We start from the raw sequence: 25,968 nt of genomic DNA, 5'->3' as shown, positions 1-25,968 counted from the left end.
AGTGAGGCTGAGTGCAACAGTGCAGTGGCGGTGAAAACAAGCAGGTGCATCAAGAGTTTTGATCATTCTGTCACAATGTTATGCTCACTGATTTTTTGGGATATTCTTATCTCTGATTCTTTATGGCAGTCAGGAAAGGGTCTGAGAGATTTATGTTGCATATTTTTTTACGTACTCCGTCCTCTGGCTGTCCTGTCCACAACACACAGGTTTTTGACCTCGGCGAAAGTGTTTTTTGTACAAAATCTATTCCGAGTGAGGTGTCTTTTGACTGATTATATTTTTCATCTCTGCGTCATAAATGAAAGATAGACAAGGACAGAAGATATCACATACCTACACGAGCAAATGCAAGATGGACGTAATTTAACATATGGCAACTTAACCAATTCACACATGTGGCTTGCCTAGTCTTAATACTTTGGCATGCTTGTCGCTGATGGAATTCTCATTAAAAACTTGGTAATGAGGGTATTGGCGTGTCGCTCCCCAGAAACACGTTGCTATACCGACGAGATGCCATGAATTTACTCACTGTGTACATGAACGCCAACACTAACATAAATGCTTGACGCTAACTGTGTGTGTTGGTCTGATTCAAGTGTAAGGGATGAGGGAGGGGCGGCTGACTTGTCACCACCCGGCAAACACTGGTGCTGCCTGCCAGTGCGCCCTTACTAAGCCATGGGTATGTGGAGGAGGCATTGCTGTCACGTCTATATTGTGTACTTGACTGCTATTCATGTTTGCCGCAAGTGGTAGCGGCGAAGGCTGCATAATGGCGGTGATGAATGTTACGTAATGCTCAGAGTGTAGGGATAGTAATGGAGGTGTGACGTGCCCAGCGGGGAAGCGTGCGTGCCATTATTTGTTAGGTGAGAACGGCCAACTATCCTTGCCTTGACCGCTGCGGCGCACCGGGGGAGCACCTGGGGAGGGCTGCACCGCTACTACCTGGGCCACCGCGGGGCACCACTCACCCGACGGAGCAGACCTCCCCAAGGTCGAGAGAGAGAGAGAGAGAGAGAGAGAGAGAGAGAGAGAGAGAGAGAGAGAGAGAGAGAGAGAGAGAGAGAGAGAGAGAGAGAGAGAGCCTCAGTTCCACCTGGGGATACTCGTGCCCTGGACCTGATTAGCCAAGTATCGCTTACCTGTACACTTTCGTTCGCCGTGAGGAACATTGTTGAACTGAGGGCCGAGGACACGTTGATGCGCCGCCCAGGGGAAAGGATAAGGACGGTTGGGGTGGGGCTTGACTGAGGCAGGGGGGCGCGGGGGTGAGGTCATTGCCCCCTGAGAGGAGGTCGACCCATCCTGAGTCCTCAGCAGGGGTGGCCTTGACTCGTGCCGCGGAACCAGTGGGGACGGTGCGTTCGCGTCCTCGTGGCCGTCATGGCTGCGTTCTGACTTGAAGCTCATTGCCACGCCGCTCAGCACACGGGAACAGTTAGGCGGCGGCCGGCGAGACCAGCGGCGTTGTGGTTCCCCGGTGGAAGGTTTGGTGACGTCACGGCGAAGAGGAAGAGTGAGGAAGTGAGAGGTGCCGGGGAAGGTTAAGCTTATCTCCCCCTAAGTTATCTCCTTCAGCATCCCTCTTGTTAGGCGACTCTCCAGGAGGTATAGGAGGTATCACCATGTCCTTCCATCCCTCCTCCTCCTCCTCCCCCTCCCCCTCCTCAAGGGCCGTGAAGTGAGCGAGGCGAAGCGCATCGGGCCGTGTGTAACATTGTGAACTGCGGACGAAAAGCGGTTGAGCCGGTGTGGGGGTGGCGGTGGGGGAGGCGGTGTGTGTGTGTGTGTGTGTGTGTGTGTGTGTGTGTGTGTGTGTGTGTGTGTGTGTGTGTGTGCCCCAGGCGGTCGGTTCTTCCCTGGCCCAGACGGATCCCAGTCCAGCAGTCGACGTTGGGTGGCTGTGTGGGGCGGGACGTCGCTCTCCGTGTCTCCGCGTGGCGTGCCGTGTTCCGTCCTCCTCCGTCACTGTGTTTGCTTGGCCCCGGGACCTGAGAGTGCCGTGGAGTGCCTGTGGTGGTGTAGGAGGTGTCTCAGTGGCTGGTGTGCACGGCGCGTGTGTGTGTGTATCTTGAAGTTTGTTGGAGGGCGTCGCCTCGCCGCCTGGATTTAAGTTCCTCCCCCTTCCCCGGAAAGTCCAGTCATCGGGACGCACCGACTTCAGGTGAGTCAGAGCGTGACACAACACCTGACCACTACCTTCACACCTACCTCTAACTTCCAAAGGGACAGGTGTATCGTGTGTACCGGGATGGCTGGGGCCTTACCTGTCTGTCATTGCGAGTACCGGTTGCTCGGGCGATGTTCACCTGTCTGTCTCGCCGCCTCGCCGCTTGTAGTCACCAGAGAATGAGGTCGTCTCGAGGCTCCCGTAACTGTAGTGCGAGTTAGTCATCTGTGGCCGCCTCCAGGTTACACTTGCGACTTGCCACGTACTTATGAACTTATGGATAACAGTCACGTGTCCCAGTCCACCTCACGCAGCAAAATGTCGCTTCCCTCACGTCTGGGAGTGTGTACAGCATCCAGTCGTCCATTACTTGCTATTACACATTTGACCGGCTGTGTTAATGCAGCCTTTATGGAGCGCTGGCAGGTGTTACGAACTTTGAGGAAACTGTCTGAGAGCAAGATTGGAGAAAATAATCTGTATGAGAAAAGACGGAAAAAAAAAGTTCTATCTTTGAATGGAAAATGACGAGAAAAGTTGAAAAATCATTACTTTGAAAGATTAAAAGATAGTCTAAAGCACTCAATCACTCTCTGTGAATGGAGAATAACAAGAAAAGTTGAAAAATCATTACACTGAAAGATTAAAAGATACTCTGAACCACTCAAGGTCACGGCAGAGGGTACGCACTTCCCTTCCCAATGCCTCACCTGTACCGTACTGCCCCCAGGGTGAATCAGGTGGCCCCGGATGTACCACAAGGCATCATCTATTTACACCTACCATTACTTCCTCCTCCAAGGCCACCGATGACTGACTGACTGCCCTTCATTCTCGATACTTGCTCGACTTACATGCCTTTTGAACTTGAGCCAACACCCTTGAACTGCACCGCCTTCTCACCTCCCTTCCTCCCTCCCTTCTTTTGCCTTACTCTTCTCACCTCCTCACCTTCACTGTCAATCACTCCACCACATCCAAGAGAGAGAGAGAGAGAGAGAGAGAGAGAGAGAGAGAGAGAGAGAGAGAGAGAGGGAGAGTACAAAGTTTGCATAGGTTTGCTCAGCGAGGAAAGAATCAGAAAAACTCACACCACGACCACCTCCCTCCTCCTCCTCCCCATTCCTCCTCTCAGTCTCTTATCCTCCTCAATCTTTTTTCTCCCCACCAGTCAGTTGTTTGAAGCCACGCCATCAGCATTACGTACGCCCGCGGGTTTGGCTTCGTTGGCTTCGGGTTTGAAGTAATGACTGTTTTGCTTGAGGCGATCGACTGTAATTTTGTTATTTGTCCTCGTGGGTTTAAGGCTTCGAGAGACGGAGAGGGAGGGAGAGAGTGAGAGGGAGGGATTTATGGGTACGTGGGAGTGTGTGTGTATGTGTGTATGTGTGTGTGTGTGTGCTATTATACCGCACATACGCAGACTCATCTCTCCTTTTATTCTTCCTCCATCTCTCCATTCCTCTCTCTCCCTCTCCCTTCCTCCCTCCCTCCCTATTCTCTCTCCATCTGCCCTTACCTTGTGTTTACTTTTACCTGTACGCACATACCTCACTTCCCTCAACTTCTTTCATAGTGCCACCTGTTACCTCTCTCTCTCTCTCTCTCTCTCTCTCTCTCTCTCTCTCTCTCTCTCTCTCTCTCTCTCTCTCTCTCTCTCTCTCAGGAACACAGCGATTTCAGTCTGTTCCTCTCATTTTAGCCTCATCATCCACTCTCCTTTTCTTAATGACCTGTGTTTTGACTCGCATTTTATCGCCCTCCTCACAGCTGTTTGTCTGTCTTTCCGTGGAACTTTTTTTTTTCAACCTTTTCCTCCTCCAGTCTTACCTTCACCTCTTACCTGTAGTGTCTGTAGTCTCTCTCTCTCTCTCTCTCTCTCTCTCTCTCTCTCTCTCTCTCTCTCTCTCTCTCTCTCTCTCTCTCTCTCTCTCTCTCTCTCTCTCTCGCTCTCGCCTCACTATTCTATTTTATCTAATGATTTCTCCAATCTTTCCTTCCTCTCTTTCTTATTTCATTATGAGTCTTCTCCTTTTATCGCTTATATTCTTTTTGGTGTATTCTCTCTCTCTCTCTCTCTCTCTCTCTCTCTCTCTCTCTCTCTCTCTCTCTCTCTCTCTCTCTCTCTCTCTCTCTCTCTCTCACACACACACACACACCCACACACCCACACCCACACACCCACACCCACACCCACACACACACACACACACACACACACACACACACACACACACACACACACACACACACACACACACACACACACACACACACACACAGGTATGATCCACGCCTACCTGCGCCTTGACCTCAAGACAACCTACACCTTTCACCTTTCCTTTTAAGAACCTTCTCTTCCCTCTATTCAAAGGAAGGATAACCATCGAGACGAGGAGGAGGAGGAGGAGGAGGAGGAGTAGATGCATCGTATGACATAAAACAAATTCGAATGGAAAGATAAATAAACCAGAATAATAATACAAATATGAGAAAAGGCAGGAAGAAAGAAAAATATAAAGGCGAAGGAGGTAAGAAAAAGGGATGAAGAGAAGGTGGAGACTAACAAACAAATGCATCGGATGACTTAAATAAAATATGAATAGAATGATAAACAAACTTTAACCATAATACAAATAAAATAAACTGCGGGAAGAAAGGGAAAGGACAAAGGAAGAAGAGGAGGAGGAGGAGGTAAGAGATGAGCCGGAGGAGGAGCAAGTGAGGAGGACAGAATAAAATATACGTAATTGGAAAGGGGACTCTGGTATCGAAGGTACTCTAGTCTTTATGGGAGAGATGGAAAGAGTAGGAGAAGAAAATGGGAAGAGTAGGAGAAGAAAATGGAAGAGATGTGAGGGAGGATGTGAGATGGAAAGAGAAAGGAAAGCCGAAGTGAGTGGATAATAGATAAAGGAGGAAAGTGGAAGATGGAGAAGGTGCAATAAATAGAGGAGAGTAGGAAGGGGAGGAGGAAGGAAAGAACTTAACGTAATAGAAGAGAAGCTGAAGAAAGAATGGAAAGGAAATGAAAGAAGAAAATATTAAATAATGGAAAAATGTGGAGAAAATAAAAAAAAAATGAATAGTAGTAAAGTATAAAAAAAATATTAAGATAGACAAAATACAAACAAAACAACAATACAAACAAATTAGTAATGACTAGCTAACAAATCTGCTGCTGTTTGCTCTTCCTTTGCGTTCCTTTGATATGCAGAGTAGCAAGGCAAGAAGGGAGAAGAGGAAGAGGGAGTGGCGCCCTACCCAGCCCTCACCCATATCAGCAACGTCAAGGTCAGGATGTGGAGGTGGAGGTGGAGGTGAATCATTCTGTGTGGAGGTGGAGGTGTGGTGAGGTGCAGAGGTGTGGAGGTGATGACGTAACCTTGGCTGGTGGAAGAGAGGTGGTGGAGGACGCGGTGGAGGAGCAATATCGGGGGTGGAATGTTTTTGGTGAGTATTGGTGGGGAGATTATTGGAGAGAGAGAGAGAGAGGGAGAGGGAGAGAGGAAGGGAGAGAAAGAGAGAGAGAATATGTTGGTGAGTTTTGCTCAAGGAATGTTTGGCACTGTGTCGAGAAGGGAAGGAGTATTGGGAGGGATATATTGGGGGAGTTTAAGGGAGGGTTTGTGGGGTTGTAGAGGGGAGGCACTGAGGGTATTGGATTAAGAGTTGTTGGGGAATACTGTTGGGGAGGAGCACTATTTGGGAAGTACTGGTGTAGCTTCTATTGAACAGTATTCGTAGGGAAATAATGAAAGTGCTTACCTCTTCCTCCTCCTTCCTCCTTCCTCTTTCTTTCACCTCGTGTTTCTCTTTTCTTTTCTCCTATTCATTTATAAAACATCTGTCTCTTCTCGTTCTGTTATTCTTTGTTGGTATTTCTTCGTTTTCCTCTGTATTTTTTTTATTTTTCATTAATTTTCTTCGTTTTGTGTTTTCATCATCATCATATTCTGTCTTTTATCTGTTCCTTCTTCTCCCTTTCCCCCACATATGGAGAGAGAGAGAGAGAGAGAGAGAGAGAGAGAGAGAGAGAGAGAGAGAGAGAGAGAGAGAGAGAGAGAGAGAGAGAGTTTTCATGATTCATTATACTCACCATCAAAAACAAATGATCATAAAAGAGAGAAAGAAAAAATCAGAACTATCGACTGTTTCATAATTACTGGATAGATTAAACCTATTTTTCTGGTGAAACTTTCTGGTACTTGAATCATGTAACTTTGGATTATCAATATTTGTTTTCCTCTTCTTTTTTTTTCTCTCTCCCGTACCATGTTCTGATTGGAATCTAATTTTTTCCCCTTGATTGAAACGCAAAATCTGAGTTAGTGAGATCTGATTAAAAAAAAAAAAGTGAAAAAATGAAAGAAAATGAAAGAAAATCACATGGGTTTATGGGTTAATTTGTTGTCTATTGTTTAATTGAGGAAAATTTTTATGTATTCAGCGAAAATGAAGGTAGGAGAGGATTTGTCTGTGTGTGTGTGTGTGTGTGTGTGTGTGTGTGTGTGTCTATATACCTACGTGTTTTTTTGTGTGTGTGTTTCTCGTATATTTCTTATGCATTACTTACATTTAACGTGTCTAGTGCAAAAAAAAAAAAAAAAAAATGTTGAGCTGTGATAATTATTCGAATTAAGTTCAATATGTGTATGTATGTGTGTGTGTGTGTGTGTGCGCACGTTTATAAATACCACTTGCAGGGATTACCATGAGCTGTACCGCGTGGTGTTTGGACAGGATTACAGGACAGGGGGCGGAGCAATAGAGGGAGCAGTAATTGCCTCACCCACAAAGGAGAAGGATTGACTTGGGATTACAAACATGGAGAAAGAGAGACCGAAATTACCTACGTCGTGCAATTGTACATATGTAATTACATCGGATTACAGAGAGAGAGAGAGAGAGAGAGAGAGAGAGAGAGAGAGAGAGAGAGAGAGAGAGAGAGAGAGAGAGAGAGAGAGAGAGTGACTTTTATTGCAACCAGAAAGGAAGGTCCAGCAGGAATAAAGGGGAAATATAGATCAGTTTTATGAGAACGATTATTGTTATGAGATTGATGGGAAGGGGAAGAAGGAAGGGAGGGAAGGGAATAGAGAGGGGAAGGAGGGATTGAGGGAGGGAGAGAATGAGAAAGAGAGACTAGATCAGGTTGGGGAAGATAGAGATAGATATATGCAGGAGGTTGGGAGTAAGAGAGAGAAAAGGAGAAAAATAATGAGTAAACTTGTGATGAGGAGAGACAGGATAGATGATGATGATGAAGGATAAGGGAAGATAAAATTGGGGAGGATGTGGAAGGAAAATATGAAGAGTTTAAGGATGAAGAAGAAAGGGAAATAGGAGTAAGTTGAGAAGAAGGGAAAGAGAATAGAAAAAAAACAAAGGAAGGAGGAAGAATAGAGGAAGTTGAGAAGAGGGAAAGGGAGATAAAAGAAAAGTCAGAGAAAGTGGAGGAAAGTGAGAGAAAGGGAATAAAGAGTAAAGGAAAGTGAGAAGATGGGAAATGAAAGAAAGAGAACGGTAGAAAGGAAGGAAAATAAAAGCAAGGTGAGAAGGAGGGGAGGCAGAAAAGAATAGGTGAAAAGGGAAGCTGGGGATGAAGAAGAGGTTAAAGATGGGAGGGAAGAGAGGGATTGAGGGGGGGGGTGCAGTGAGGTATTAAGAATAAGTCCAAGGTTTACTAATTACAGAGAAATAGGTCAGTAAGGAAGGATTTACGTTCTTTATTGCTGGGATTTTGACCTCTCAGCTGCTTAATTGATATACTTAGAGAGAATTTGTTGCATCGTTTGTTTTGTTATTTAGGATTTAATTACTTGCTTTGTTTAGTGTTTATTTTTTTCTCTCGTCTTCGTTTTCTTTCTTTTTTTCTCGTCACTTTTTCTGCTCTGTGTTTGCTTTATTATTAATTTTTTGCTTATAACTGGTGTTTTGTCTGAAATATTAGGTAATTTTAGGACATAATTACAGTTTTTTTTTGCCCTTTTCCTTTTATCCTCCTCTCCTTTCCCTTCTTTTCCTCATCTCTCTTTTTCTTCTTCTTCCTCTTCTTCTCCTTCTTCTTCTTATTTATTATTATTATTATCATCATTATTTATGGTTATTCCACCCCTCCTCTCCTCTCCTCTCCCCTCCCCTCCCCTCCCCTCCCAACTCTACCATCCATCCACCCACCACCACCACCACCACCCATCTCACAAGTACCGACAAATCTCATGTACATAAGCCCTTCCTTTGTGTTGCATTGTGTCCCCGTGTTGCGTCCCCCTCGGAACACCTGTCGCCGCGCCGTGCCTCCTGCGATACACAGGCCCAGCACATGTCACGCTATCACAAAGACACGGAGGTAATGACATGCAAATTTACTATGTTATTAACGGAGAGGGAATGTTTGCCTCATGACGGGACGCGAGGGTTAGTAAAAAATGGGAGGTGGGGTTGAGGGAGGGTGGTGTTGGTGTTCGTATTAATGTTTTGAGGTTGTTGTTGTGTTTGTTGTTGTTTTGGTGTGTTTGTGTTTACTGTGTGAGATTGTTGTGGTAGTGTTATATTTATTGTTTTCGTTACCACCACCACTTTCACCTCTATTGCTACTACTACTACTACTACTACTACTACGACTGCTACTTAATTCCTCTTGTTCTTGTTCTAGTTCCTTTTGTTCTTATTGTACTTGTTCTTGTTTTTCTTGTTCTTGTTCTCCACCTCTTCCTTCACCACCACCACCAACACCAACAACAACAACAACGAAACTAACACAACATTTTAACATTGCTATTATCATCACTCAAATCATCATCACCATTACCTTTTCGTCACAGATGCCCTGAGTACATGTAGCATTTCCTGATCCTGAAAATGGTGAACACAGACGATTAAACAGATTTATTCAGACGATTTGACTTGTGTTACCTGGGCGAGTGTCACCAGTTGCAAGTTAATTGAATGATACTTCGTGCGTGGAAATGAAAACGCCATTTCTTTTTATATACTGTTTGAATTGAGGTCTTGACAAATCTCTTTCTGTCCGTCTCTCTCTCTCTCTCTCTCTCTCTCTCTCTCTCTCTCTCTCTCTCTCTCTCTCTCTCTCTCTCTCTCTCTCTCTCTCTCTCTCTCTCTCTCTCTCTTAATTCAGCCGATGTTTACATGTGTGCATATGACCGTGTGCACAGTGACACTGCTCTCTGTGTATACATATTATGTATTCATACGCTCGCTAATTGCGGCGGGGGGCGGGGGGCGGCATTCTTGGTGAGAGAGAGAGAGAGAGAGAGAGAGAGAGAGAGAGAGAGAGAGAGAGAGAGAGAGAGAGAGAGAGAGAGAGGAGTGCTTAGTGTGTCGTGTGATTTATGAGATGAAGTGACAGGGAGAAGTGAATGTAAGATGAGCTTTGAGTGGCATTAGGATTAGGAGGAGGAGGAGGAGGAGGAGGAGGAGGAGGAGGAGGAGGAGGAGGAGGAGGAGGAGGAGGAGGAGGAGGAGGAGGAGGAGGAGGAGGAAGACAGTAAGTAACTTCAATAAACCATTTTCTCCCTATGAGTGTCTGGAGAGTGAAAAAAAAAAAAACATGGCGAGAAGAACCACACTAAGTAACACACTCCTCCTCCTCTTCCTCCTCCTCCTCCTCCTCCTCCTCCTCCTCCTCCTCCTCCTCCTCCTCCTCCTCCTCCTCTTCCTTGTTTTTACTGTCACTTCACTATTTTACTTTCTCTTTACGTCTTTTTTCCCTCATGTAACTTCTTCCCTTTCCTTCTTTTTTTCCCTCTCTTCCTTCCTCTTTCTTTTCCGTTTATTTTCCTAGCTTCCGATTTTTCTCACGCTTTATTTTGTATTCCGTCACTGTATCTCTCTCTCTCTCTCTCTCTCTCTCTCTCTCTCTCTCTCTCTCTCTCTCTCTCTCTCTCTCTCTCTCTCTCTCTCTCTCTCTCTCTCTCTCTCTCTCTCTCTCTCTCTCTCTCTCTCTCTCTCTCTCTCTCTCTCTCTCTGGTCATTTCCACACGTCTTTTTTATATTTCCTAATGGGTGACATATGTTTCCCCTGTACATCTGTCTGTCTCTCTTCATCCTCTTTCCTTTCATCCTTCCTCCTTCTCTTCCATTTTTCCTTTAGTTCAATCTCTCTGTTTGGCAGTTTCACTCTTTGTCTTTTCCTTCTTAGTCAGTCTTTTCTTTTTTTCCCTTTCTTCTGTGGCTCGCTGTGTTGACCTTTATCCTCCTCTCCCTCTCTCCCTCCTCTCCCTCTCCCTCTTCTCCCTCTCCCTCCTCTCTCTCTGCCTGTCTTCATCACGTCCCCTGGATGCTGTGCGGATGAAGATGGTGAGAGGATCGCCAGCTGGCCACAACAACACGGCTTGGAAAAGAGAATGGGAGAGAGAGAGGGAGAGGAGTAGGGTGGAAGGAGAGAAGGGGAGGGAAGAAGTGATGAGAGAGTGTGAAGGTCAGAGAATAGGATAAGGAGAGAGAGAGAGAGAGAGAGAGAGAGAGAGAGAGAGAGAGAGAGAGAGAGAGAGAGAGAGAGAGAGAGAGAGAGAGAGAGAGAGAGAAACAGAACCAGATAATTATAGGAGAAGGGAGAGGGAGGAAGAGAGAGAGTAATTACAGAAAAGAAAGGAGAGGAATCGAGGCATTTCTCACGATGGAGGGAGAAAGGAAGGGAAAGAAGGAATGAAGGTATTAAGAAGGAAAAAAAAAAAGAAAGATAGGAAATGGAGTAAGGAGAGAGGAAGGAAGGTCACTAGATGGAGAGAAGAATGAAGGTAGTTTAATTGATTTACAGCAAGAAAAATGACGTGAGGGAAGGAAGAAAGAAGGGATAGAAGAAGAATGAACGCATGATGGTAAAATAAAGAAAAGGAGAGAGAGAAAACCAATATGGAATGAAGGAAGTGCACAAGAAAAATATAAAAAATAACAAACTAATTTTCAGGAAGGAGAAATTAAGTAAACAAGGAAAATGATGAGGAAAATGAAGGAAAAGAAATACCAATAATGTCTTACCCTAAAATAGAAACCTTTCCAGACAAGAGACAAAAAGATGAAGGAATAAAAAAAAAAAAAAGATCTCAACCTTCCCTTGTTTCTCCCCAAAATACACACAATTTCCGACCGTCATTGACCTTCCTCCTAATTATATCAGGTAACATAATTAAGGGCAGGTAGGAAAAATTATGCATTCATATTAAAACACAGGTGTGCTTAGATCCCAACAGGTACGTGGTATATTTTGAGGGTTTAATCCACCAGGGGAGCGACGCAGGTAAAAATAAACCTATTGGCTAATTAGACGGGGAAGAACTCAGGTGTGGAGGAAACGAAAGGGGGAAGGAAGAGGGAAAAAATTAAAAGGGTACGGCTCCTCTCTTCATTTGTATTCCACGAACTCTGATCTTCTTGAAATGAGAGGAGAGGAGAAGAGAGATGAGGGGAGATGAGATGAGATGGAAGGAGAGGAGAGAGGGAGAATAGGAAGGATTGTATAGAGAAAACAAATGAAAGTAGTGATGATATGAGGTTTAGAGATGAAGAAGAGAATGAAAATGAGAATAAAAAAGGAAAGAAAACACCAGAGAGAGAGAGAGAGAGAGAGAGAGAGAGAGAGAGAGAGAGAGAGAGAGAGAGAGAGAGAGAGAGAGAGAGAGAGAGAGAATGCCAGAAAGCCTTGTATTCTCAGTCTAGGCACGGTGATCCTTCGTTGCGCATTCTCCAGATAACATGCATCCTTGTTTTGCGTGGATCGGGTGGCGCACTTTGTCGATCTTTCATTCCCGGCGCGGAGAGGCAAGTGAGATGAAGTGGAGGCGGTGGAAGCTGCTAATATACGAGGCGTGTGTTGCGTAAGTGGAGGAAGGAGAGCGGAAAGAAGAAGGAAGAGGTAGAATCACGGAAGGAATTTGGGTAGGCTTGTGAAAAAGGAGGGGAAAAAAGGAAGAGAATGGAAGGGAAGAACTTAAAATGAAACGTAAAGGCAGAAAAAGAAAGAAACACTGGAAAAAAATGTAAAAGGAAAGAAAGGTTTAAAGTATAATTAAGACAAGAAGGAGCCATAGAGGAAGATGTTAAGCGTTAATACACATGCAAAAGATATGAAAAGATACTGAAGGCGAGGAAAGCAGGGAGGGAGGAAAGGGATAAAGGGGAGGTAGAGTCATTCATGTAAGGGAAATGTTAGGGTGCGAGGGAAAAATTGAATAGATGATAGGGAAGTAGAGAGAGTGGAGGGGAGAGTGGAGGAGACAGGGAGACTATTAGAGGACGTAGGGAAGGGGAAGCAAGACCACTAAATGGACACAAATAATACCTCTCTCTCTCTCTCTCTCTCTCTCTCTCTCTCTCTCTCTCTCTCTCTCTCTCTCTCTCTCTCTCTCTCTTTTTTTTAATCATATTTCTTGTTTTTTTCGCCTCGGTTTTTATTTGTGTTTTTCTCTTCGTTTTTGCGTTTTTTTTTTTTTGTTTTCTCACGGTCATTCTCGCCTTCTCCCTTATCTCCGTTTTCTTCGTCTTATTTTTTTTTCCTCGTTCACGTCTTTCTTCCAATGTATTCCTCCTCCTCCTCCTCCTCCTCCTCCTCCTTCTTGTCCTTCACCTCTTCTCACCTTCTCACATCTTCTTTTGTGGTTCCTCTCTTCTTCTCTTCCATTCTCTTTGTTTTTGGAAGGTTTTTCTCATCCTCTCTTCCTCCACATTCTCTTTATATTATCACAATCTTCCCTTCCATTTGTTTTCCAGTTCCGTGATGTTTTTGTCATAATCTTTATTTTTTGTGTGTGTTTATTTTTATTTAGTTATTTGTCTTGTTTTCATTAGTGTTTTCTTGTGTTTTTATTTTTTTATTGTTTTTTCTGTTCCTGTTTTACGGCTGTCACTTTTTTGTTCGTTTTCGTCTTCATCTTCCTTTTCCTTATCTTCTTTCTCCTTCCTCGTAAGTTCTTGTTCTCTTCCTACTTTTTTTTTTTTCTGCCTGCTCTCATTTCTCCAATGTTATGTTCTCCTCTTACTCTTCTTCTTCCACTTGCTCTTCTTTACCATCCTTCTCTTCTTCCTCTTCTTCCTACTCCAATCGTTTTTCTATTTGCTCTTCTTCGTCGCTGTCCTCCACTTTTTCCACCTCCACCTCCTCCTCCGTGCCCCACTTATCCCGGCTCACCTCCGCTCCTCTCACAACTAATGAAGTAATAACAAGCTGGAGGCAAAGTTGAGTGAATTTGTTGCGAGTAAACTGTTGACGAAGCGGCGGCGGGAAGTGTTGGTGAGGAGGAAGAGAGAGAGAGAGAAAGATGGACTGCTGGAATTCTGAAGGTTGAGGTGGTGATACTTCGTGATTTGTGCTTTATTTCTGCTTGTTTACTTGCTTTTGTGTTTTTACTGACTAGCTTATTGTTCCGTATCTTCGTTCCTTTCCATTTTCTTTGTTTTTCCCTTTTTCCTTTCTTTTTTTATTCCTTAATTTTTTCCTTTCTTCTTTCTTTTTTCTTTTACTTTATTTCTTAGGCATTCATTCTTTTCTTTCTTTTCCTTCCCTCGTTGCTCACTTGTTGAAATATTTTGTTTTGTTCTAAAAGTAGCATACTTTACTCATTTACAGGAGAGAGAGAGAGAGAGAGAGAGAGAGAGAGAGAGAGAGAGAGAGAGAGAGAGAGAGAGAGAGAGAGAGAGAGAGAGAGAGAGAGAGAGAAATCGTTTAACTTGAAGCGGAGGGAAGGTTTAGTTTAAATATTGAGATCGGAAGATGTGAGGAGAACTTCCAGTCTGAGAAGCAGGAATAAAGTGAGGAAGAGAAGAGAGGGAATGTTGAGAAGCGAAGACTCCGGTGGTGATAAAAATAGAGGAAAGTTCTTGTTTTCTTTGTTGTATTGAAGTGTGAAGCAGTAAAGTTGTGGGGTGCTTTTTTTATTTAGATTTTGGGAAGCGAGTAAAGTTTTGAGTGGAGTTATATTTTGGCTTTCCTTGCATGTAAATCATAAAGGAGTCGAGAGTCCGAATGTAGATTAGCTTCGTGTTTGTATTAGAAGTATTTGTAGTTAAGTGAAGGCTGTGACGTGAATTCATTAAGGTCACACTAATTAAATGGAAGAGACGAAAAGAAGAAAAAAAAACAGTCTTCTTTTTCGTTTTTTTTTTTTTTTTTCGCTTCTGTTGTTCTCTACAAACTTGTCTCACTTGTCCACCCTTTTTCTATCCTCTGTTTTCTGCCACACCCTGTTACACCCTACCTCAACAACATCCTATATATAATTCCTCCTCATTTTTTTTTCCCTTTAATTTGGTCCTTTCATCTTCAGTTTTTTGTCTTCTATCTTGTATACTTTCTCTCCTGCCTCATCCTGTCTTATCCTACTACTCTATCACATACTACACTCATCACTCCTTCCCTATCATCTAACTCCCTCCATCTTCGTTCTTTTATCTCCTATCATCAGTCTTTTTTTAAACTTGCCTCACTATCATATACAACCTTGCCATTTCTTCTCTTTCATATTACTTCTTTTAACTTTCTCATATCTCCTCTATATCTTTCCTATCGTGCTTCATCCTATCACTCCTAACGACATAAACACACCTTAGTCCCTTATCATTCCCTATCCTAACACACCCTTGCACCCTAACCACCCAACTTTCCTCTTTCACCTTCTCTTATCCAACCTTTCCTTTCCACACCAACACCCTCATTCCTTACCTCTCTTCCATCTGCCCTACGACACCTTAGCAGCATACCTTCATCCCACATTCCCTGCCACACCCTGCCGGCCTCACCCTGTCGGCCTCACCCTGTCATGTCATCCCTGTACTACTACTACTATGTATGGAAATAAGACTCCTGCCGTTTCTTCTCTTAGCCCAAAGTTAAGTCGGGAAGTGGCCACGAGCTGGAGAGAGGGACAGGGAGAGTGAGGGAATAGCTGCGATTGATGGGACAGGAGGAGGAGACCGTGAGAGGGAGGGAAGATGTAGAGGACCTGGAGGATGTAAGGAGAGGTATGTGAGAGAGAGAGAGAGAGAGAGAGAGAGAGAGAGAGAGAGAGAGAGAGAGAGAGAGAGAGAGAGAGAGAGAGAGAGAGAGAGAGAGAGAGAGAGAGAGAGACTTCAGGCTTGGCGTATCAAATAGAAAAAGAAATTTGTGGATCGTAAAACTAATGCAGATTGAAAATATTAATTAGATGGCAAGGAAATGTGAGGAAAAGAGGTAAAATTGAGGAGGCTGATCAAGAGAGGAGAAAAAACTGAAGGATTAGGAGATAAGTAATGTGGAAATATAAATTGATAACATAATGATAATTGAAAACCCAAAATTATATTTATCGGTGATGAAAATGGGAAATACAAATAATTAGAAGAAAAGAAGATAAAAAAAAAAGAGAAAAAGAAGGTTAGAGTAAGTTCAGAAGTAATCATTGAAGAAGATAAACTTAAAGGCGAACCGCTGGAGAGAAAACAGATGAGAGGAAAAATGGAAAGTGAAGGTAAGAAAATTAGAGAAGGAGTTTATTTTACTTGAAGGAAACGTAGAATTATGTAAAATTTGAGTGAGACATCTTAATGGTATGCAAAGAGTAGGAGGAGGAGGAGGAGGAGGAGGAGGAGGAGGAGGAGGAGGGAATTATATATCAGAAAAAGGAAGATCACAAAGAGAAGAAGAGAAACAGTGATGTGAATAGCGTGTGTGTGTGTGTGTGTGTGTGTGTGTGTGTGTGTGAATCATGTGTGCGTGAGTGTCCGTCTTTAGGGTCATGATTTACGGTCATGTGCGTCAGCGTTTTATGTACGTATTTTTTTGTATACCTTTCACGTATGTACATACACGACCATGTATGTGTGTGTGTGTGTGTGTGTGTGTGTGTGTGTACCTATTTATGTGCGGTGTATACATTATGTGAGGTGTATTTTGTGTACTTTTTTGTGTATGTAATTTTGTATTCAATATGTATTAAATGTACGAGGAGGGAAGCTGTGGCCAGAGAGAGAGAGAGAGAGAGAGAGAGAGAGAGAGAGAGAGAGAGAGAGAGAGATTTAGTGATAAGGAAGAGAAGAATATACTAACAATTTTGGAGGACAGAAGGGAGATGAGACAAACTAAAAGAAGAGAAGGAAGAGGAGGAGGAAGAGGAGGAGGAGGAGAGAGACTGTGGGAGGTAGGGTAACAGATTGAGTGTTAAAAAAAGACAAAATAGCGTTGCGTGTTAGAGAGTAGGAACTGTATGGCCTTGGGAGAGTGGGGAGGGGGAGTAGGGGACAGGGAGAGATGAGAAGAGAGGGAGGGTGGGGGATAGGAATAAGGGGAAAGGGCGGACAGGTGAAAAGGGAGGAGGGAAAAGGATATATGGCTGAGTGAGTGAAGGTTCAAACTATCCGAGGAGAAAAACGGAGAGGGAAAAATAGGTGATAGAAATTATAATGTAGAATATGAATTAGATAAAGGAAGGAAATGCAGAAAATGCTAAAGATGATTAAATTGTTTCTTTTAACAAATGAAGGTGGGAGGGAAGATGAATTTAAATACTCAGGAATGTAAAAGTCGTGAGTAGATTTATGCAGAGCCGGTAAATGTTGGAAATGAATTGAGGAGGAAAGAAATGACCCTAATTACGACGAGATCATCAGCGTGGAAAAAGATGGGCCTTGTAATTAAATGAACGACGAGCAACACATTTTTTCACGCTTTTTTTTTAAGGTGTTTCGTGTTAATAGCCTTTGAAATTATGCCTCTTTTGATCTGAAATATATTTTATCTTTATCCTGGACGAGGCAAGGTGTTGTAATATCTTTTCCATATCACGCAATTCTCTCCTTAGCTAATTAGTATTTTTTCTTATATATATATTTGTTCTATCCTACTTACTATTTTTTTTTCTATCTATACATACGGTGTCATTTTCTGCATTTCAAGAGTTTCCATTTATTTAGCAACATTAATAAGATTTGCTAATCATAAATCTCTTATCTCCCTTTCTCTTTACTTTCCTCTCTCCCTCCAATTCTTATTCATATTTATCTGTCTTGCAATACTTACGTTAAAAAAAAAACAAGTTCTTTTCTACATCTCAAGTTTTAATTTATTTAGCAGCATTAACAAACTTTCCTCATCATATACTTCTTAACTCCTATTCTCTTTAATTTCCTCTTCCCCCTCCATTTCTACCTGCCTCCCCCTCTCATTACCTGGCGAGGAGAATTGCAATCAGGGGCGGCGGAGAGCAGGTGAGGCGTGGGGAGAAAAAAGGGAGGATCGAAAGAAAAGGTGTGAAAGGAATCGAAGTTCATTATCAGAAGGATTGTTGTGTTTTCATCCTGGGAATTGGAATCTGGGAAAGGAAACCCGAGTATGTGTGTGTGTGTGTGTGTGTGTGTGTGTGTGTGTGTGTGTGTGTGCGTGTGTGTGTGTTGTATTATTTGGACAATTTTCAAAGATTCGTTTTAATTTTGTGTTATTTTCTTTATTATTTTTTTTTATGTGTGTGTTTTTGTTACTTTTTTTATTTTGCAGTATATAATTCGTCATTTTGTCAATAACTATCTTAAGTAACTGTGTGTGTGTGTGTGTGTGTGTGTGTGTGTGTGTGTGTGTGGTGCTCATTATAATTAAAGGGAGTTTATTAGACCTGGATAATTAAGGCAATGGTAGAACGAGGTAGTTTATCATGTATGCTAATTGACGTTGGCGACAGCGCTACTTTGTCATACTGCTGCTTGCTGTGAAGTATTCCCAGTACAGTGTTTGGTGCTGAAAAGAAAGGTACCAAACAAAGGTACTGTTTAATCAAAGAAAAAAGGAAAAGATTAATCATACATTCAACTATTTCTTCCTTTTTCTTAATCATCTTTAATCTCTAAAATATTCTATCAAATTCTTATGGTTGGTGCGTTGATAATAACAATATTTCACTTGTAAAAGAAATTAAGACACTAAAAAAAAACTATCGATTGATATATACTTTTTATATCAATATTTTTCTTCTACTTTTAATGATTTAATTCTTTACAAAGTAGCTTATTAGGGTAAAGAAATTAAATGTGTAATAATTAGTTTAAAATCGAAAAAAAAAATGAAATAAGTTTTATATATATATATATATTGAAGCATGTTTCTTCCTCCACGTCTTCAGAAAAGCTTATTTCATCTAAAGTTGAGACAAGTTGGGTCTGGAGAACTTTCCAATAACTTGTTTGCTCCGACAGAAAAGCGAGTATATTTTTTAAACACAGTATATTCATGGAAACTTTACGCACATTTTTTCCCAACACACCTTTTCCTCCTCCCTGTCATGGAAATAATTTTGGTAGGGGAGTCCAAAATGATCCGTCAGTTGAGGGGAAAGAAGAAAAAAACGTGGAAATATCGTTATTCTGTGAGGGTAAGAGGGAGGGAAGGACAATGGGAGGATGGTTAGGGAGAATGGGAAGGTATGAGGGGAGAAGGGGGGGTCGGAGAGGGGGAGGATGGGGAAGGTGTGAGAGGGGGAAGGGGGGATGGGATGCTTTTTAAGGACAGGTTTCATTTACACCTGAATGAGATTACCTGTGGATTTTATTTTACTTTATTGTAGGTTTTTTTCCCTCTGCCTATGATGAGTCTGTCCTCGCCTCCACCCCTGTGTTTGGCTGAAAAAGTGTGGTAATGGGAGAGAGAGAGAGAGAGAGAGAGAGAGAGAGAGAGAGAGAGAGAGAGAGAGAGAGAGAGAGAGAGAGAGAGAGAGAGAGAGAGAGATTGAGATTTTACATTGTGACGTTTCAAGGCTAAATATAATGTTTTTTTTTCCTGATCATAAGGAAAACAAATGAACAATAACAAACAAAGATAATAAATAAAAGAAATAATGACTTTTGTGATGTTATGAAGGAAAAATGTATTTCTTTCCCCCTGATAACAAGGAAAGGACTCGAGCAAGAATAAGACTAGACATGAAAACTTCGCCTGTCAAAACAACGCAGTGGTTATACGCGAAGACACTCCGCTTGTTTAGGAACTTGCTGCTGGAAAAACACTTAGCTGAGGGCGGGAAAAAAAAAGTCGCGTGGAAAGTTTCTCCTTAAAGCAGCTGGGAAAATCTGATCAGGTGTGAAGTTTCGTTGTGGAGTTTATAAATGTGGTAAAAGTATTAGTTAAGTAGAGCCTGGATGTGATGGGGGCATTGAGGCAGGTGTGTGTGTGTGTGTGTGTGTGTGTGTGTGTGTGTGTGTGTGGAGGACGGGGTTGAGTGCAGGTGGCATTAGTGGTAAAGCAGTTTCTGAAACACCTAGCTGGTATATTACGGTACCTGGTGTATGTATGTATGTTTGTATTACTAGAGACGTGTGCGTGGGTAACTTTCGTGTAGGTATAGTCTGAAGGTAACATGATCTAATTGTATGTATGTGTATGTATGTATATATGTATGCGTGTGCGTTTGTATGTATGTATGTTCCTTTATTTTCATATAGGTATATATTTAACTTAAACTGGACTTTGTATTAGTGCCAATACATACGTAGGTAGTTAAACATTACAAGCTTCCACATTTACTACTGCATTGTACATATATAGAAAGGTTAACAAGTGCTAAGTATAGATCAAAGTTCTAGCTACGTATGAATGCTGTACACGGTCATGTATATATATTTAAGCATTTCCCAGGTAGCAGCATAATGTAAACTCAGGCGTAGATTAATTATTCTGTTCAGCGATATTAATTGAAGGCAAGGAAGTGACACGCTAAGTCAGGCCGGGTATTGATATCACATTTTTACCTGTAGCACATGTGTGGGTGTACTGTGTCACGCCCTTCCTCGTGTTTCTCAGCAGCGGTCACTTTGCAGCGCGGGGCTTAACACAGCATCGCGTATCTTTCCAGCTAAAAATACATCTTGGTTTTGTCGTCGTGTTGTCTCCCAAGCGTAACCATGACTAGGTACTGACGAGGTATCATTGTGTGGTGACCTGGGTTTGTGTTGTACCTTGCTTTCTCACCATGTCTATTTTCAAACGCCACGGAAATTATCAACCAGGTTCTCAAGAGTGTTTCTCCTGTTAATAATGTAGAAACGATGTTAATCTGTCACTAGAACCGTAAAAACACCCTTAAAAACCCGTGCAGCTTCGATTACAGCCCTTTGAATGTAGTGGAGGTGCCGCTCAAAAGTGTTTCAGATGTAGGATCCCAAATGTAGGCTCTAAATGGGTGATGGCGGCCATGTTGGGACTCCTGCTGCCTCTCCCGCCATGTTAGTATGTTTCCTCATGTCCCTGCCGTCACATAAGGGGCCTGAGCGAATGTTGTCATGTTGGGGGAGAAGATAGGAAGGTGAAGGGGGAGGAGTACAGGGATTGGAGAGAAGGGAGAGGAGGGAAGAGAAAGCACATTGTGGTAGATGAAAGAGAAAGGGAGAAAATAGAGGGCGTGGACGGGATAGGTGAAGAGAAAATAGGGAAAAGAGAAGGAGTAGCAACAGGAGGAGGAAGGACGGAAGGAAGAATAAAGTGAAATCGCTGGGGAGAAAGGAAATTACCATGCAAGAAGAAAACTGGGATTTGACGTGCCTCGTATACACACACACACACACACACACACACACACTAGTCACCGACACTCTGCGCAGGTTCCTTAGCCAGTTGTAGCGAGTTCTATTCACTTCAGGTGCAGACAAATGCTTTCTAGATCACAGGAACATTGACACCCGCACCTCGCTTATTCTACTTGCCGCTAATCCAGACGCCTCTCAGATCCCTCCCTCTCTCCTCTCTTCTCTTCTCTTCCTTACCTGTACATGCGCCTGGTTGTGAATTGATAAGGGGATGTGTGCTAAGGTTTTTAATGTTTTTTGGGTTTATTGATGGTATGTTGTTTTTTGTTTTTGTTGTTGTTGATTTGTACGTTTTATTTTTTGTTGTCTTGTTCCTTTTCCTTGTCTTCCTATTCTTCTTTCTCTTCTTTTTTTCAATTTTTCTTTGTCTTTTTCTTTTCTTTTTCTTCTTCTTTTTCTTTGTCTTGTTCTTGTTCTTCTTGTTCTTTATTCTTTTTGTTCTTTTTGTTCTTTTCTCTTTTCTTTTTTTTCTTCTTGTGTTCTTGTTCTTGTTCTTGTGTTTATTCTTTTGTTCTTATGTTCTTGTTCTTTTGTCTAGTTGTTCATGTTTTTCTTCTTCTTCTTCTTCTTCTTCTTTTTCTTCTTCTTCTTCTTCTTCTTCTTCTTCTTCTTCTTCTTCTTCTTCTTCTTCTTCCTTTTTCCGCAAGAGTCGTATTTTAAAGTTTATTGTTTATTCTATTTTTAGTCGACTACTCCTCCTCCTCCTCCTCCTCCTCCTCCTCCTCCTCCTCCTCCTCCTCCTCCTCCTCCTCCACATTGTTATTGACTCGTGTTTATAGTTTCATTGTTCTATCCGTCTATTGAAAGTTCTCAGGATTACAATTGATTCTGAATGTAACAATGGCTAAGCCTCGCCGTCTACCTTCACATTTTTACCGCCTGGAACGCCACCATCTTAATACTACCACCACCACCACCACCACCACCACCACCACTACCACCACCACCACCATACACACAAAAAAAGAAAGAAAAAATAGTTTGGTATCCTCTTACGCACAAGAGAGAGAGAGAGAGAGAGAGAGAGAGAGAGAGAGAGAGAGAGAGAGAGAGAGAGAGAGAGAAAGAGAATATTAACATTCGATATCTACTCCTATAATCCAACTCGTGTGTGTGTGTGTGTGTGTGTGTGTGTGTGTGTGTGTGTGTGTGTGTGTGTGTGTGAACGGTGACGCAGTGGTCCGTTCATTAGGTAGACACGGGAAATAAACATGATGGCCTTAAGTGCATCCTCCGTAACAAATGACGATCTAATTGCTCATCAAACGCTATTGCGCACCATTATTCCCTGACACACTTGACAGCTCTATTTTTCCACCCTCTTACTGCGAGTATTAACAATTCTCTATAGTAATGGCTGAGTGGAGAGCGACAGGCGGTGTTCCTGCTGTCACTGGTCTTCCGTTTTCTAACTTGATGAACGGGAAGTGGGAGATAGATAGACAGATAGACAGACCCGTTTTTCCAAGCTTTCCTGCGTGTGGTCTCTGCTCTAACAGGCTCTGGTGGGACTTAATTTCCAAGGGAGACTTCATGGTTTTAGTGATAGTTTGGCAAGGATTATGTAGCATCAGAAGGGAAAATCTGTTGAGGAAATTATTTTTTTTTCAATGGCATTTTCATGGTTATAGTGTTTTTTTCAGATGTTATGTATCATCATAAGGAAAAAAATGTGTTCATGGTTTTAGTTATAGTTTGATTAAGACCGAGTACCAACAAAAAAGGAAAAATTGCAGTGAGAGTTATATATTTTAGTAGTATTTTCATAATTCTAATACTAACTTTACAAAGATTACGTGCATTCAAAAGGAAGAACTTGTAGTGAAAATTAAGGTTTTTTCAATCGTTTTCATGACTCTAATATTAGATACCCTGACAAGAGGTACGTTTCACTAAAAGGATAAAAAAACCTATAACAACTTATCATATCTCTGAAGCTTTTGAAAATAACCCTAGTGAGAACAAAACATTTAGGAACAGACACAGACATACTCATTACCTGACTTACCTGAGCAGTACACCTGGCTATCGAGTCATCACCTCCTAGCCAATGGGTTTAATGAGCAATACCATTCATACTTGTCTTGAGTTACATATGCACTTACATGTACACACGCTGCAGGTAAGGACAAAGGTACGGCCTAATGAGATAATAGTATTTTATTACCCCCAAGTCATTTAGTTTATTGCTATAGGGGAAAAAATTATAATGGTGTTAGCTTGAAAAAGTTTACGGAATGTGAGGTTAGGAGCGTCGCCGGAGGGTACGTACTGTGTTGGTGGCGGTGGTGCGGTGTGGTGGTAATGGTGGTGTAGTATGTATGTCTAATGTGGATGGTCGTAATGTGGCCTTTCGTGGTGGTGTGTGGTGTGTTGTGTGTCTTTATGATGTGGAGTGTGGTGGCATAGTTGTGGTGTTGAATATTCTGTGGTGGTGCTGTGAAATGTGGCGTAGGTGTGGCGTGGCTATGTGCCGTGTGGTCTTGTGTGGTGATACGAGGGAGGGAAGGATGAGGGGAAGATGGAAGAATGTGAGGGAGATGGAGGGATGGGAGGGAGAAGATAGATGGATGTGAGGGGGAGATGGAGGGATGTGTTAGCAAGATGGAGGGATATGAGAGGAAGGAGGGATGTTCAGGTGACTTAGAGTGTGATAACATTGGAGAAAGTTTGGTGAAGTGTGTGTTAAGGGAGTCAGGAAGGAGTGACTAGGGAATTCAGGGAGTATTGGTGGGATTGTTACGGCGTGGGTGTGGGTTTGAAGATAGAGACGACGTGGGGAGGTTTGATGGGAGGGAGAGGCTAAGGGAGGGCCACGGGAGGTGAAGGGGTGTAAGGCGAAGGGAAAGGGAAAGGGAAAGGAAGAGAAAGGCAAGGGAGGGAAGAGAAATAACCACAGGTGCATATTCCTGGTGAAAAATAATCGGTGTTTTATTTTCAGTTTGAGAGTAACACGCGTTCTCTCTCTCTCTCTCTCTCTCTCTCTCTCTCTCTCTCTCTCTCTCTCTCTCTCTCTCTCTCTCTCTCTCTCTCTCTGAATCTGATTTTGAGTTTATTTCATTAGATAATTCAGTTAGTGAATGTTACTAAAGCAACTTCAGGTCCGCTAATGATTTTAATTAACACTATAGGTGTGTATGTGTGTGTGTGTGTGGCCAAGTATATATACACGTGTCCCTTCCGTGCACACACACACACACACACACACACACACACACACACACAGTCAAGATACACACTCTGGGTAGCTGTGTGTGCGTGACTTTCGCTAAACCTTTATTGAGGGAGATGGCTGAGGGGCAAAAATATAATTGTACCAAGAGGGGAGAATTTGGATCTGTCTGGCTTCCCTTCCTCATGTCCACCTCTGCTCCCCTCACTCATGATCACCCTCTCATGCTCCCTCTTCCTCGTTCTCTCCCCTTTCACTTTCTCTCATCTTTTCATGCTCTCCCTCTTCATATTCTCTCACTTTTGCTTCCCATCACCTGGTTTACACTTCTATGTTTTCCTTTTTCTCCACTTTTCCCTTACTTTCGCCTACCTTCGTTCTAATTTTACCCTTGCAGCTGTTCCTGTTTCTAATATTCCCGACAGTTTTTCCCTTCTCCTCGCTTTTATCCTTCCTGTTTCCATGTATCCCTCCTGTTTCATATTTTCACTCATCTCTTCCCTTTTTCCTTTACTATTTCCATTTTTCTTCATCTCCTTCATTCCTTACATTTCCAAGTATCTTCCCTTTTTCTCACATTTCCAGCTCGTCTCTGGTCGCCTTGCATTAACGTCTCCATATTCTTCCTTTCATGTATTCACGCCCATTTTCTCCCTTCAGTCATGTATATTTACCTCTCCCATGCAACCCTCCCACGCCTGTCCTCCTCCTCTCTGCAGAATTTCATTAGCAAGATGAGGAAAAATAAACATCTCACTGTTGCTGTAATGCTTGGTAAGAGGAGCGAGGACGTAAAGAGGAGACTAAGGAGGGAAGTTAAGAAAGTGTTGATAAATGCATTGAGAGGATGAAGGAAAGACGAGTGTTTTAGTAGCGAGAGAGAGAGAGAGAGAGAGAGAGAGAGAGAGAGAGAGAGAGAGAGAGAGAGAGAGAGAGAGAGAGAGAGAGAGCCATGAAAAAATTCTCTTCATTAGCTATGTTCCCTCACACCCTTACTTTAATACTGTCTGGGAGGCCGGACCAAAAAAGACGCACAAAGAAACAAGGGAACCGCGCTGGGGGAGGGAGAAATAGAGAGGAGGATGAGGGTGAGGAGAAAGAACAGGGGTTTAGAATGGAGAAGACAGTGAAGAAAGGAGGCGAGGAGAAAAGCGCTAGGAGGTAGGAAAAGGATAGAAAGAAAGGGAGGAGGGAGGTGTAAGATGGTGGAGAAGGGGAAAGGTGAAGGAAGGGAGAGGATGGTAAAGGAGGAAGAAGGAAACAGGTGCCAGTAGGTATTGAGTGCCGCATGATGCTGAGGATACTGGAAACTAATGTAAGGAGACAAGGACCTTAAAGGAAACTGTAAGGGAATGTGGCAAGGGTAGGTACACTTTATAAAGGTCAATTCACACTTACCTCCATGGCACTATCGCTGGCACTGCTAATCCGAGAACAGTCCACCATTTGGCACTGATCAATGGCGGTATCGGGGACAGTTATAATGGCACCATCAAGCGCTGAGTAAGGGAGATCTCTGGCACTGTATTGGAAGATAGTCGGGTGTTATGGCACTATTATTGATAAACTTGAAGACAAACGCTAGTGGACTGTATCGAATCGAGTCTGCGGGAAATGGTAGTGCGTTTGGAGCAAGCCCTTAGCAAGACACTGTGCTGGAGGGCGGCGCTGCGTGTGGCACAGAGGGGAGGGACTGGATGTGGCACTAAACAGGCCGCGATAGTGCCACATGTTACTCTCAATGGCTCCCGGCACTGTGCAGTTTTTCACCGGCGTAATCTTTACCTCGCCACCATCGCCTGGTGCCGCTAAAATTCTCTCTCTCTCTCTCTCTCTCTCTCTCTCTCTCTCTCTCTCTCTCTCTCTCTCTCTCTCTCTCTCTCTCTCTCTCTCTCTCTCTCTCTCTCTCTCCACATCTCAAAGTTATTGTATTTCGCAAATCGATACATAAATACTCAACACATCGATACTCTCTCTCTCTCTCTCTCTCTCTCTCTATCTCTCTCTCTCTCTCCTCTCTCTCTCTCTCTCTCTCTCTCTCTCTCTCTCTCTCTCTCTC

General features: G+C 43.0%; 1 long non-coding RNA gene across 1 annotated transcript in view; it reads left to right on the top strand.

The window, feature by feature from the left end:
- Positions 1 to 1,880: 1,880 nt before the first annotated feature.
- LOC135109840 (uncharacterized) overlaps positions 1,881 to 25,968 on the top strand; it is a 110,006-nt gene continuing 85,918 nt past the window's right edge. Inside the window, exon 1 of the long non-coding RNA XR_010272932.1 lies at positions 1,881 to 2,173. This is a non-coding gene — a long non-coding RNA (uncharacterized LOC135109840). The remainder of the gene's footprint in view (positions 2,174 to 25,968) is intronic.

The sequence above is a fragment of the Scylla paramamosain genome, chromosome 19, assembly GCF_035594125.1.
Source record: "Scylla paramamosain isolate STU-SP2022 chromosome 19, ASM3559412v1, whole genome shotgun sequence".
NCBI lineage: Eukaryota > Metazoa > Arthropoda > Malacostraca > Decapoda > Portunidae > Scylla > Scylla paramamosain.
This window is presented reverse-complemented; position numbering and strand designations above follow the sequence as displayed.